The sequence below is a fragment of the Lithobates pipiens genome, unplaced genomic scaffold (genome assembly GCF_037356315.1).
Source record: "Lithobates pipiens isolate NorthernLeopardFrog02 unplaced genomic scaffold, aLitPip1_a1.2 Scaffold_25, whole genome shotgun sequence".
Taxonomy (NCBI): Eukaryota; Metazoa; Chordata; class Amphibia; order Anura; family Ranidae; genus Lithobates; species Lithobates pipiens.
The window spans coordinates 80,532,228-80,544,549 of NW_027507787.1; the positions used below are offsets into that span (position 1 = coordinate 80,532,228).

General features: G+C 38.7%; 1 protein-coding gene across 3 annotated transcripts in view; it reads right to left on the reverse strand.

Moving 5' to 3' along the window:
• Window positions 1-12,322, reverse strand: part of GRID1 (glutamate ionotropic receptor delta type subunit 1) — a 1,763,123-nt gene that overhangs the window by 1,459,137 nt on the left and 291,664 nt on the right. The gene's annotated exons all lie outside the window — the stretch shown is intronic.

Consider the following 12,322-nt stretch of genomic DNA (forward strand, 5'->3'; position numbering starts at 1 on the left):
TGGCTCCCCTACTGCCCAATCCGCATGTGTGCGCACCCACAGAAGCTAGTGCACGAATTGCCATACCAGTATGGCGATTCATGCAGCTGAGCCACTATGCTGTAGTATACCTGTGGCAGGTGCTCGGCAAGAGGTTAAAGTAGAGCTAAAGGCAAAATGTGTTTTTCCATTTTGGATAAAGAAGGGGAGCATTATAATCTGTCAGGTTTGTCATCTTTGTCCCATTTGGGAATATTTGCCACTTCCAGTGCCATAACCAAAAAGGAAGTGAGAGAAAATTCCGCCGTACAGGTACGGCAAATCATGCACTAGCTTTCGTGGGTGCTAATATCTTTTTTTAGGTACATTGGTGATAGAATGAAAAATTATAATGGGATAACTAAAATTTAAACTGGGTCCAATACTTATGTTGACAGAGACCTGGATGTAGCAAATCATTTAACCACTTGCCAACCACCCGCGGCAGATGTACTGCAACAAGGTGGCTCGGCTGCGCAAATCGCTGTACCAGTATGTCGATTCCTGTACTAGCTTTCATGGGCAAATGCTCGCTCCAATTGGCCAGCGGGGGTGCCAATCAGAAGGTTGCACAAACCAATTAATGTACGCTTGGGTTTTTTTTAAAACAAAAATATGTAGAAGAATACATATTGGCCTAAGCTAATACATTTGTTTTTTATATATTTTTTTGGACATGTATTATAGCATAAAGTAAAAAAATATTGTCTTCATCTCCCAGTTGAGCCCATTGCACATGTCCTTCTGTATACCACCCTGTTACATGGGAGATTAATAGAGACTACAAGTAGCCATTTTAACGGACATAGTACAAATAGATGAATGCTAATATCAATACCAATACTGGTGGGGACTAAAAGTGGTAATTTAAAACACACATAGTACAAGTATGGACCCCGGCTGTCACCATCTGGAAACCTGGCCTAAGGAACACCATGCAGGTTTCCACTGGAGTGCATGCAGGTACACTGGAAATGGTTCCAGGAGATCGGTACCCGAGTTGCAACAAGGAATGAAATAAGGAAAAAAAAAAATGTATGTTTTTTTTTAGAAAATCAGCCGTTTATGACACACTGGAACATTTACTAAAACTGGAGCAGACAGAATCTGGAGCAGCTGTGCAACCATTCCACTGTTAACTTCAGTTTGTTTCATTAAGAGTTGGAAAGGAAAGCTAGAAGCTTATTAGTTTCCATGCACAGTGGCTCCAGTCTTGGTAAATTCACCCCACAGTGTTTAACTAGGAAGATTCACCTGCAGTGAATGTTTGATGCATTTAACATTTACTACTTTATAATTATGTGCTCTAGGTTTACATGTACTTCAACAACAGAGAAAGGGTGTCAGCACTTTTGGCTATGTTATCTAGCAGAGTTATATAAATCACAAAACTGGCTGGACAGAATGAAAAAAATCCTTGCTAACCTGTATGTTTGTTTGCCTGGAGTTCTGCTTTAATTCTCTTTCTTTTGGATGAGGATTGTATTTTGTAACAGCCTCAAGCAAAGAACTCATACATAATGTTGTGTTCATCTTTGACAATTACGAACCACTTAGCACTATTGTACATGGAGTATGTCACATATAATGGACATTATTTATAAAGTAGGGCAACACAGAAAAAGTCAGTGGCACAGTAACTGCAGCATAATGTGTCTTAAGAATGACTTTGATGGAGTCAGATTTAAAGTCAAATGGTAGCTTTGCCTAAGACAATGGAATTACCACAAAACAAATCTGTCACTATTTACAGGTCAAACAAGGCCTTTCTCTCTCTGCTACTGTACATCTGTAACATTGGCTTTCTTCCCATTTGCCAGGACAAAGCATGAATTGATTATAGAAGAGTTTTCAAATCAAGTAAATTCAAAAGTGATAAAAACCGAGGAAACCTGGAAGGTTTGCTGACATGAAGGAGGAATACTAATGAAAGTAAATTCTTATTCTATTTATTTTTCTTAAAAGAAAGTTTACATTTTGTATTTTGCTTTCTATTTTTGTAAATTCTACAACAAACGCACACATAAGCCAACATCAAATGCCATAAGTTGGTGTATTATTACAGAGTGTTAGCCTGTATACTGCATAATGCATTATGCTCCTTAATATTGGTAAGGCCGTTTAAGTTTTTTTTTAGTCTACAATTGAACACAGTTCAAAGAATAACTGAGAAAATGTGTATTTATGTGATATATTACATTCAAATGAACTTTTGTTTTTAAATACATTTTGGCTAGAGAGAAAGAGAAAACATCTGTTAGGGTTTTATTGTTGTTCTTGTGCCCAACGAGAGTACCACCCTATTATCCCTACCTTTCTGTTGTGTTGCTAGGATAAGAAGTAGTGAAATAAACTCAACCAATAGGGACACAGAAATATCAGAAATATGAGTCTGACATAAGTTCCAGTCCTTCACCGCTATCCAAATCAAGAGTTTAGGCAGGAGCTCTACTTTAGGAGAACTCAACCTGGATTGAAACCAGGCAGGAATGGTAAAAATATCCTGCCACTGCCAACTTATGTTGCATTTTTGAAGATGTATGTTCCAAGGTTGGAATCCAGGCATGTGAAATGTCTTTACACCCAATATGCACATACTTGTTCCATGTCAGCCACTGCCTAAGTAGCAAAGGAAGGATCAGGATGAGATCCTGAAGCATGCAACCTAAGAAAAATTCAATTCAACTCTATTTCCCTTATACTGGTCCTAACTGGTTCCTTCCGAAGGTACCTATGGGCAGGGCCGATGCAAGAATTTCTGTCTATTTAGGCGAAGGCGCATTTTGCCGCCCCCCCCCCCCACCACCGTCTATACGCCACCCCCTCCGCAACGGCGGTCCTGGTGCTATTTCTTTACATGCTTTACATTTTTTTTTAGGTCTGAACATTTAAAACCCCAAAATAGTATATTTATTTTTTAAAGCAGACACCCTAGAGAATAAAATGTTAATGGTTCTAATTTTATGTTGCACGACATTAACACAGCTGTTTATGAAACGCAACACTTCAGTAAAAAAACATTTCTGGGCACATAAATGCAATTTATTAAAACATTTTTTGGTAGAATATTAAAAGATGAGGTTGTGCCGAGTAAATAAAATCCTCATGTCAAACCTTAAAATTTTGTTTTACATACATAAAATAGAAGGAGGACATATGGGACAGAGGTACAATATATTATATGTGGATATGCAAAAGATGTACAAGTCAATAAAGGTTACATAGTTACATAATAGGTGAGGTTAAAAAAAGACACAAGTCCATCAAGTCCAACCTATGTGTGTGATTATACGAAGCAATCAAACAGGTGTCATGAGGGATACAAGCGGCTCCAGGAACTCCATAATTTGGGAAAGGTATAGTACAAACTGGATCTAACAGCAACATTACATTCATATTCAAATATTTGTTTGACTTGGTTGATCAGGTCCGAAACGTTTGGGGTTTGAGCTGATGTTCCAAGTCTGGTAATGAGGGATTTACCACATAGAACAATAGTGATTACAGTGCGAAATTCTGTGCTAAAATGGTCTATTGCTAAACATAGAAGGCAAGACAGGGCATGGATTTTTAATCTGTTACCAGAAGGTTTTCTTTCTTTAAGGCTTCTCAATAAAACAAGATAATAAAAAAAGTAAAACTATTTTGGAAATGGAAATATCATTTGTTGAAAAGATTGCCTTGAATGCAGACAAAGACAACAAACAAAAGATTGTAGAATGGTGGTTTTATATAAAATCTTAATCAAATGGTTTGCTTTATGTCTAGCGAATTAGATTTCTGGAAAAGTTTGGCATGTCAACTCGAACATTTCTTATAATCATAGATTTCCACAGTAGACAAATCAGCTCTATGCAAACGCTGGATGATATGTAGAAATTACTTGGTACATTATTTTCTATTTTAAGTAGTTCTAGTCAGCTCTGTTTCCATGGAAAATCATTAGAAGCTCAGTCTCTGCATGCTACCATATTAATCTATAAACAAAGCAACAAAACCAAAGCCAAATAAACTGAGATGTAAACTATATTTCTACAGCATATATTATAGCTTCTACGTTACCACTATAATAATTTTTCAGTTAGTACTGTGGTAATAAGAATGTAGCCCTGAAGTAACATGGCAGGCTCAGAGCAGAACACCGTATTTTCTTGCAGAAAGGTCCAACAAATTTAAAGTGGTTGTTAACCCACTTTCAGTCATTTACACACTTAGTGCTGTATCCTAATCGAGTGCCCCCCCCCCCCCCCCATGTCTGTTTCATTAAAAAAATACCTCCTGTACCATATTTCACGCCGGCTCCAGCCTCTCATGTAACCAGCTGTTTCTTCCTCTTTGTCCATCTTGCAGAAGCAGTGGACAGGGCAGAGGTTTCCCCGCTGACGTCAGCGGGAATTGAGCAGGAGAGGAGAGAGGAGATGCAGCCAGTCGCGCAATCGCCAGGAGCCACCGTGAGATACGGCTGAAGTAGGTATTTTTTTATGAAACATAGAGACAGGTGAGAACTCTATTAGGAAACTAAATATGAAAACATATATATGTTATTCCTGCAACAGGAGGGGGGTGGGGGAGCACTGTCACTAGGTGGAGAGGGGAGGAGGGGGAGAGCACAGAGGAGACAGACACAGATGAGCAGGCTGCGGCTGACGGAGGGATGCAAACAGATCACAATGTCAGGGGCTCAGCAGCCATGATTATTGTGGTCTGTTTGCATACGGGAGGGGAGAAACTGGCATGATCAGCCAGGAACGTAATCTGTTTTTTTTTGGGGGTTAACGCTTTAAGTCTTCAAGATTTGCATTTCATTCAAGCACACTAGTGACTTATTTAAAGAATACATATCTAAAGCTATTTTAACAAACTATGGCCATTTGTTTTATTTCTGGATAGAGTAGGGAAATATTAGTTTAGTTTCTTCTGTCTGTCCCCAACTGGCAAGAATTGGGAGTATAGTTCTCACCTGGACAGGAAAGCACAGATACCACAAAAAAACATGTTTGGGAGTTAAACCCTTCTTTGCTTTACTAAAATGTGCTTTTGCATGTGTCCTTTTTCAGAATATTTCCCATTTTGTCACGAATATAATGCATACAAGTCATCAGTCATGTGCACGTCCATCACAGATATTTGCCCCAAGTGGGATACAAAAAACCCTGTGTTCTACATAGGCTAATTGAATATGTGTTCCTGATTTCTGGGCCTAAACTTGTGCCTGACCTTCGATACTGACCCAGCTCTATCTGATCTGCTCCTGGATTGCCTTTATTGGATCATGACTGCTGTTCATCTTTGTTACCAATGACAGCTGGGACTTCTGGCTAAGATCATGCTTGTTGACTCTGTACCATACTGCCTATATAGTCAACCTCTGCTTTTTTACCTCAATATGATTTGGTGCTTCACTGCTCAATGATTACCAACCCTGGCTTGTGACCCGACCTTGACTTCATCTATACTAATTACATTTTCAGTGAATTACCAGCTTAACTTCTAAACATCGAATTCCAGAGATCCCAAATTCTAGTCACCAAGCATGCAGGAACATGTGCCCTTCTTTTGCACTTGCTGGTCCTATCTCAACTTACAGGGGTGCTCTGAATGAAATTGTCCAAGAGGCCACCCTAGTCATCTTGGGCTCCTCATACAGGTATGTGACACATCACTATATAGTGAGGTATAAACCACAATAACACATATAGAAGAAGCACCTGCCATGCTGTAACGCTACCCTGTTAGATACAGTTTTGTCTGGAGCTGGGTTTTAAACAAAGCAACCTTAAGATCAAGAAAGAAATTTAAACAGAAGCAACCAAAACCCATATTCCAGTTTAATGTTTTACATTCATTAAAGAATTTGTTGGAAGTTACATATTAATCCTTATGTTTACAGTACCTTGTTAAATAAACCTGTTCAAGGTAAAAGACGTGGTCAAGTCAGTAAATATAATTTAGGTTCAAAAGTTCGGAAACTTTTCATTTTAATTTACTGATAGGAAAGTGCATATCAAATGCAGTTCTCGAGAACTGAATATAAAATTATATACACCTTATAGAAATGTAACATGCTTTTTTATGATTGTACTCTACTTCTGCTGGCTTTGCATCAAAAGAAAGATTTTACCATTATCGTTCAATTAATCATGGACAGAAAACACAAAGGTAATACAAATGAAAGCTTTTTTTTTTTTTTTATAAAGAAAAATCTGTTTGAGCCGGAGACCTAGTTGATGTGTGCCATCCTCTTAAGAATGCCTACAGCACTATCCAAGGAAAATAGTTCATATTAAGAGGCATTTACTGCAGGCTCACAAAAGAGCCTGTTAACGTAGCTACAAAAGTGAGCCTGAAGGTTTAAGGAAGATTAACACAGGACTACTGTGGAGCTTTGGAAGTTAAACTGCCGCCGCAAGGACTAACCGGGACGTTTTTATAATATCGAACAGCATGCAAGTTCCTCATTTCCTAAACATTTCTTCATCAGCCCCAATTAAGCCATCCATTAAACTAATATTTTTTTTTAAGGCAAAGAACATATCATCTTGGTCACAATGTTACTATCCACAGTTAATACATTAAATTCATAGCATTCATTAATAAAGCTATATATATATATATATATATATATATATATATATATATATATATTTAGATTTATCTATTTTTTATTAAAATGGATAACACATTCTATAACCAAAACTAACCAGGTGTCACATTGAAGGAAAACTGTAGTAAGGAAGAACAGCTGCTGATTGCTCTCCCTTGTTTCAAAAATACCATTTCCCCGGCATACTGATCCACTCGCTTTAGCACTGACAAAATCACTGAGCCAGAATGAGTAATCAGATTAGGATTTAAAGTAGTACTAAACACATAGGGTTGATATACTAAGGGCAAATAGGCTGTGCATTTTGCAAGTGTGTGTATGTGGTAAAGCTTCACTTTGTAAAGAATACCCAATCAGGTGCAGGGGAAAGAAAATAAAGTATTTTTGATTGCACATGAATGGACGATGGAAATCAGCAGAACTTGTACTGTATTTAGCTCTGGAGAAAATTTGCCTTTAGTAAATCCAATCCACAGTGTTTTTTAACCTAAAGTGGAACTACGTAAAAAGTGTAATATTTGCGATAGTATTTCAAAAATATGTGAAATATCAAGGTGTTGATCAACAAAACAAATATATACATATTTGTGAATTCAAATATGGGGATAGCAGCACTTAAATATATTGCACATAACAATAAAAAATACCATGTATAGAAAGTAAGCGCATTTGCTTTCTATATAAAGTGGAACTAAACCTCAATGACAAAAAACACTGACAGGTATAATTACACTGACCTATTGGTCTCTTCTGTTAAAAATCCTTCTCCCTGCCTGTCAACATGTAATGTACACTGAGTCATGCATATGTAGCTTCTGTACCGTGATGATGTGACTCCCACGCGCATGTTTATGAGGGTCATCATCACAGCCTGGCCAACCAAGCAGCTCAAGACTCACAACCCAGAGGGAAGTTTGGGAGAAGATGGCAACACAGCACTCGAAAGGATCACTCACCAGGTAAGCCTGCCATAATGTGCTAATATACTATGCATAGGAGCACATTATGGCTAAATGCTCCTGGGGCCCTAATTAAAAAAAAAAAAAAACGCCAGAGGTTCAACTCTGGTTTAATGCATTATATACAAGTTATTCATGCCCCACAACACGCACACTCTAAAGCCTCATACACACGATAGGACTTTGTACAAACTTTCCCTTGGATTTTTGTACAAAGGTTGTCGGCCCTGAACTTGTATTGCATACACACAGCAGGACTTTTTCAGCCAACTTTCACCAAATCATGTGGTTTTTCTGCTCTTTACCGCCACCTTTGGTCAACTTCTGTATTGTTGTCTGATCTTTTGCATTGGTTCTGAGCATGCCTGTTTGTACTTTGTACAAAAGTCCTATGGTTTTCTGTACACACGATCAGACTTTGCTCCATCGGACTTTTGTTGCCAGAAAGTTTGTCCGTTCGCACAGCCAACCAAAAAGTTTGTCAGATGGAGGGTACACACGGTCGGATGTTGCTCCAAAACAGCTAATTTGCATGTTTGTTGTCAAAAAGTCTGTGTATGGGCCTTAAGAGAGCTAAGACCCTGAGACCCTGGACGAACTGCGCCCATTCACCCCTAACACAGCACCCATGGGGGCATATGGCTAAAAACCCTGGCCATGCAGTGCTCGCACACACACTTTGCTCAGCACCCAAGCCTGATAAATACATTTACCCAACATAATTCTTTTTGGTCTCAGCCTTTGTGTATAGATCCCATCTACTGTTCCATGATCCACATTGCTTTTTGAGTTAAAAGCCTCAAACTTCTGTATTGTTGTCTGATCTTTTGCATTGGTTCTGAGCATGCCTGTTTGTACTTTGTACAAAAGTCCTATGGTTTTCTGTACACACGATCAGACTTTGCTCCATCAGACTTTTGTTGCTCGCAAAGTTTGTCCGTTCGCACAGCCAACAAAAGTCAGATGAAAACCAAAAAAGTTTGTCCGATGGAGCGTACACACAGTCGGATGTTGCTCCAAAACAGCTAATTTGCATGTTTGTTATCAAAAAGTCTGATCGTGTGTATGGGCCTAAAGGTATAAAAGAAAAAGAAGAAGTGCACCAGCCTTGTGCATTATCCTTTGTTTATATATTAAAAAAGTTAAAAACATTTGTGTACATTCTTGCAATATGAATAGTCCTCAAGTAGCAGCATTCAGCCAAAGATGAACAGAACTCTCCAAGGGTCACAGAGGAGCTGAAAGAAATCACTGCCAGCTGACACGTTTCGAAGGGAACATCCCTTCTTCCTCAGAGCTCAGCAGTGACTGCTGTGAGTAGTTTTCTTTTTAATGAATATATATCCAAAGTAAAATGCACAAGGCTGGTACGCCTCTTCTTTTTCTTTTATATCTTTGACTATTAGGGTCCCCCATCCTTGAGGACAGCAAGTCCTGTGTCATTTTATAACCTGTCTGCTAACCCACTTGTGTTTCTTTTCTGCTATCAAAATTTCCTTTTTGAGTCACCTAGCCCACCCTGGTAAAAACAGCAATCTGCAGACAGTAATTATGTTTCTTTTTTCAAATTGCAGGAACCCTATTTAGGACATTTCACCTCACTTCCTGTCCCTGAACACATTTTACAAGCTGGAAAAAAACTGAGGGAAGTGGTTGTCAAGGGGTCAAAAAGACTCAAGCAGTGATAATACCTGACAGAGTTTCTAACCCTTCCCCATTTTACTGAATAAGACATGTCCCCACTGGACAGATTACCCATCACTTCCTGACAGTAAATGAGGTAAAATCTTTCCAATGGGTTACAGACCAGGTAATACTTACCTTATTTCTAGCACTAACAGGGTCCCTATAGCAGTACAAGTGGTCCCATGCAGCCTCTATTCTAAGGTGCTCATTGACTCACTCTTGCCACTTCTGCATACAGTGCAGGGTAACAGCCCTTCATTGTACATGATGCTGGTGAGGAGCTGCTCAGAGACAGGTGCACCAGAGGGAGCTGGGTATGTAAAAACGTATAGACAGGAAGACCAGCCATCTAAGTGTAGCAAAATTGGAAACACATTTTATTGCACAAGTGGGGCAGCTCACATTAAAAAAGTAAAAAAAAATGCTCATCTGAGTGACCAGGTCCTGATAGGGTTTTCTTCTATGTAAAGATGTGCAGCCTTTTCAATTCTCCATAGACGTAACAAGAAGGTTTTTGTCTTCCAGTTTAGATTTGGGCTTTAAATCCCAACTATGGAAACCTCTAAAATTATCCCTTACAGTGGTTCTGCATCCACAGTGCAAAGGTTAAGTGCCCGTTTTGTCTAAGGGAGAGGAAACCCGTTTTAATTTACCTGATCCTCTATTCCCCACAGAAAATGGCGCTCCTCCACATTCCAGAAGTAATCGAGTACAATGCAGAACTATAGACCCTGCTTTGGTATTATTGACATCAGGGCCCTATACCACCAGAGCATGGGGGGAGAAGACACTGTGGGGACCAGTCTAATAGTGGGGAAAAGTGGAGGATCAGGCAAGTAAATCTTCTTTTTGACCTAAAAGAGCAATTAACCCTTGCAGTGCAAGCGAAGCCCCACTGCAAGGGATAACTTTTTGGTTGCCTAGAATTAAGCCGCATACACACAATCAGATTTTCCTATGGAAATTGTGTGATGACAAGCTGTTGGAGGAAAATTTGACCATTTGTATGCTCCATCGGAAAATTATTGTCGGATTTCCCGTGGACAAATGTTGGAAAGCAGGCTTTAAAATGTTCCGCGGACAAATGTCTGTTGTCGGATTTTCTGAGCATGTGTACGCATGTCTGTCAGACAAAAGTCCAAATTACAAACACGCATGCTTGGAAGGACAAGCTGGAAGCGGTCGGAAACTAGTGGTCAGAATGGAGAATTAACATTTGTGACGTGGCAAATTATGAAATCTCAAAAAAAGCAGCGCACATTCTCTTCTTTATTTAATGGGATAATAATGAAGATGCTTTGCTGGTGATACTGATGGATTTATGGCAAACGTATTTTAAAATGCTTTTATTTTCTAGTGATAACAGATATATATCTCTTTTGGGCAAGTTATCACAACACCAATTTCCCATAGCTTTTAAGATCAAAGATACAACTATGTTGGTGTCCCTTGTCAAATGTACATTGTATTTTTTTTTATTTAACTGCCTACTCCCAAACTATCATTTGAAGAAAAACACATAGTCAAGTATTATTCTACACAATTTTTTTATTGTGTATTAAAAGAAAGAAAACAAATAAAATTAGACATGCTATCTGCCGATAGAACTTAACCAAAGTACATTCTGTGCATCAAAAATATAGAAACTATGCCAAATCATAGTCAACCAAAAAAATAAAATAAATGCCTTATGCATGTGCCCTGGGGGTCAACAATGCCAAGAGTTGGTGAATGCAGGGGTCCGTCGATTTCAAAAATCCTCCGGATTATTCTCCTGGAGCTCCTGCAGCAAAGGCATACGACATAATTGGTCGCGATTAATAAATAAGAAATCCTCCTCCTCCTGTTCTTGGACTGGACTTGGGTCAAAGCAATAACTCCAAGACCAATAATAAATAACATGTAATCTCCTCAGATTCCGCAATATGTCTGGTTGACAAACGCCCGTTCAGAAATAAACTGAAAAGCACAAATTGAAAAGTGCTAAATGAAAAGCAAAAAATGAAAACCACGACGTGAAAAGCACTAAATCAAAAGCACGAACCGAAAAGCTCTAAATGAAAAATGCTAAATAAAAAGCATGAATCAACACTCATCAAACTTCTACTAACACAAAATTAGCAGAAGGAGCCCTAAGGATGGTGCTAAGGAGCTGAAAAAACACGTAGTACATCACTACATTTGTGTTTGTTTGCCGACAATTTCTTGCCATTTGTATGCAAGACTGAGGTTTTGTCTGTGGAAAATCCGATTGTGTGTACAAGGCTTTAGGTTTGAAGTCATTATCTCAGGACTTATCTGATAAAATACGGAGGATAAGAGAATGAATATCAAAGCAATTTTCACTATGTTATTTAAAAATACACTAACAGCTTGCTGTAAATATTTCAACACTTTAACCCCCTCTTACCTGCAGGTAGATCCAGAAGCCTTTCATTTCCATAACCAATATGTGATTCGAGGCTTTCTATAAAAATAACCCATACCTGGTATGTTTCCCTCCCACAAAACTAAATTAAGATGCCCTTGACTACCTAGCCTCAATGCTGTTAATCAATGTTCCTCAGCTCACACTGAGCTGGCAATGGCTCCTGCTGTATATAGAGTGGGACAATGCCTCCTGCAGTTTCCATCAGCTCTATTTTTCTTTGCTTGCTTTATAATGTGCCCCGCATACATAGCTATGCAAACATTTTCTTTTCATAGAAAGGAAAGTAATTGTAGCATTGTTTGTCCACCAGGGGACATACTCAGGCTATGCTGTGTTTCGCAGTCATCTTGAGCTGATTTGACCCCATCTCTCAGCTTCCCACCATCATCCATTCCTTAAACTGCCATGACATTTATTTTTAAACAGAGTTATGTGCTGAAAAAATGCCAGCTTGTCAAAAAGATACAAATCAAGAGCTATAGTGCCAGATCTACATATTCATGTGGAATCAAACAAAATCTGCTTCTCTATGCTTTGCTAAAATGATTGCAGATATATCAGTTTTTTTGATAAAATTTATGGCTGTATGTTATATGAGAAGGAAATGTCAGTCTAAATTTAGTA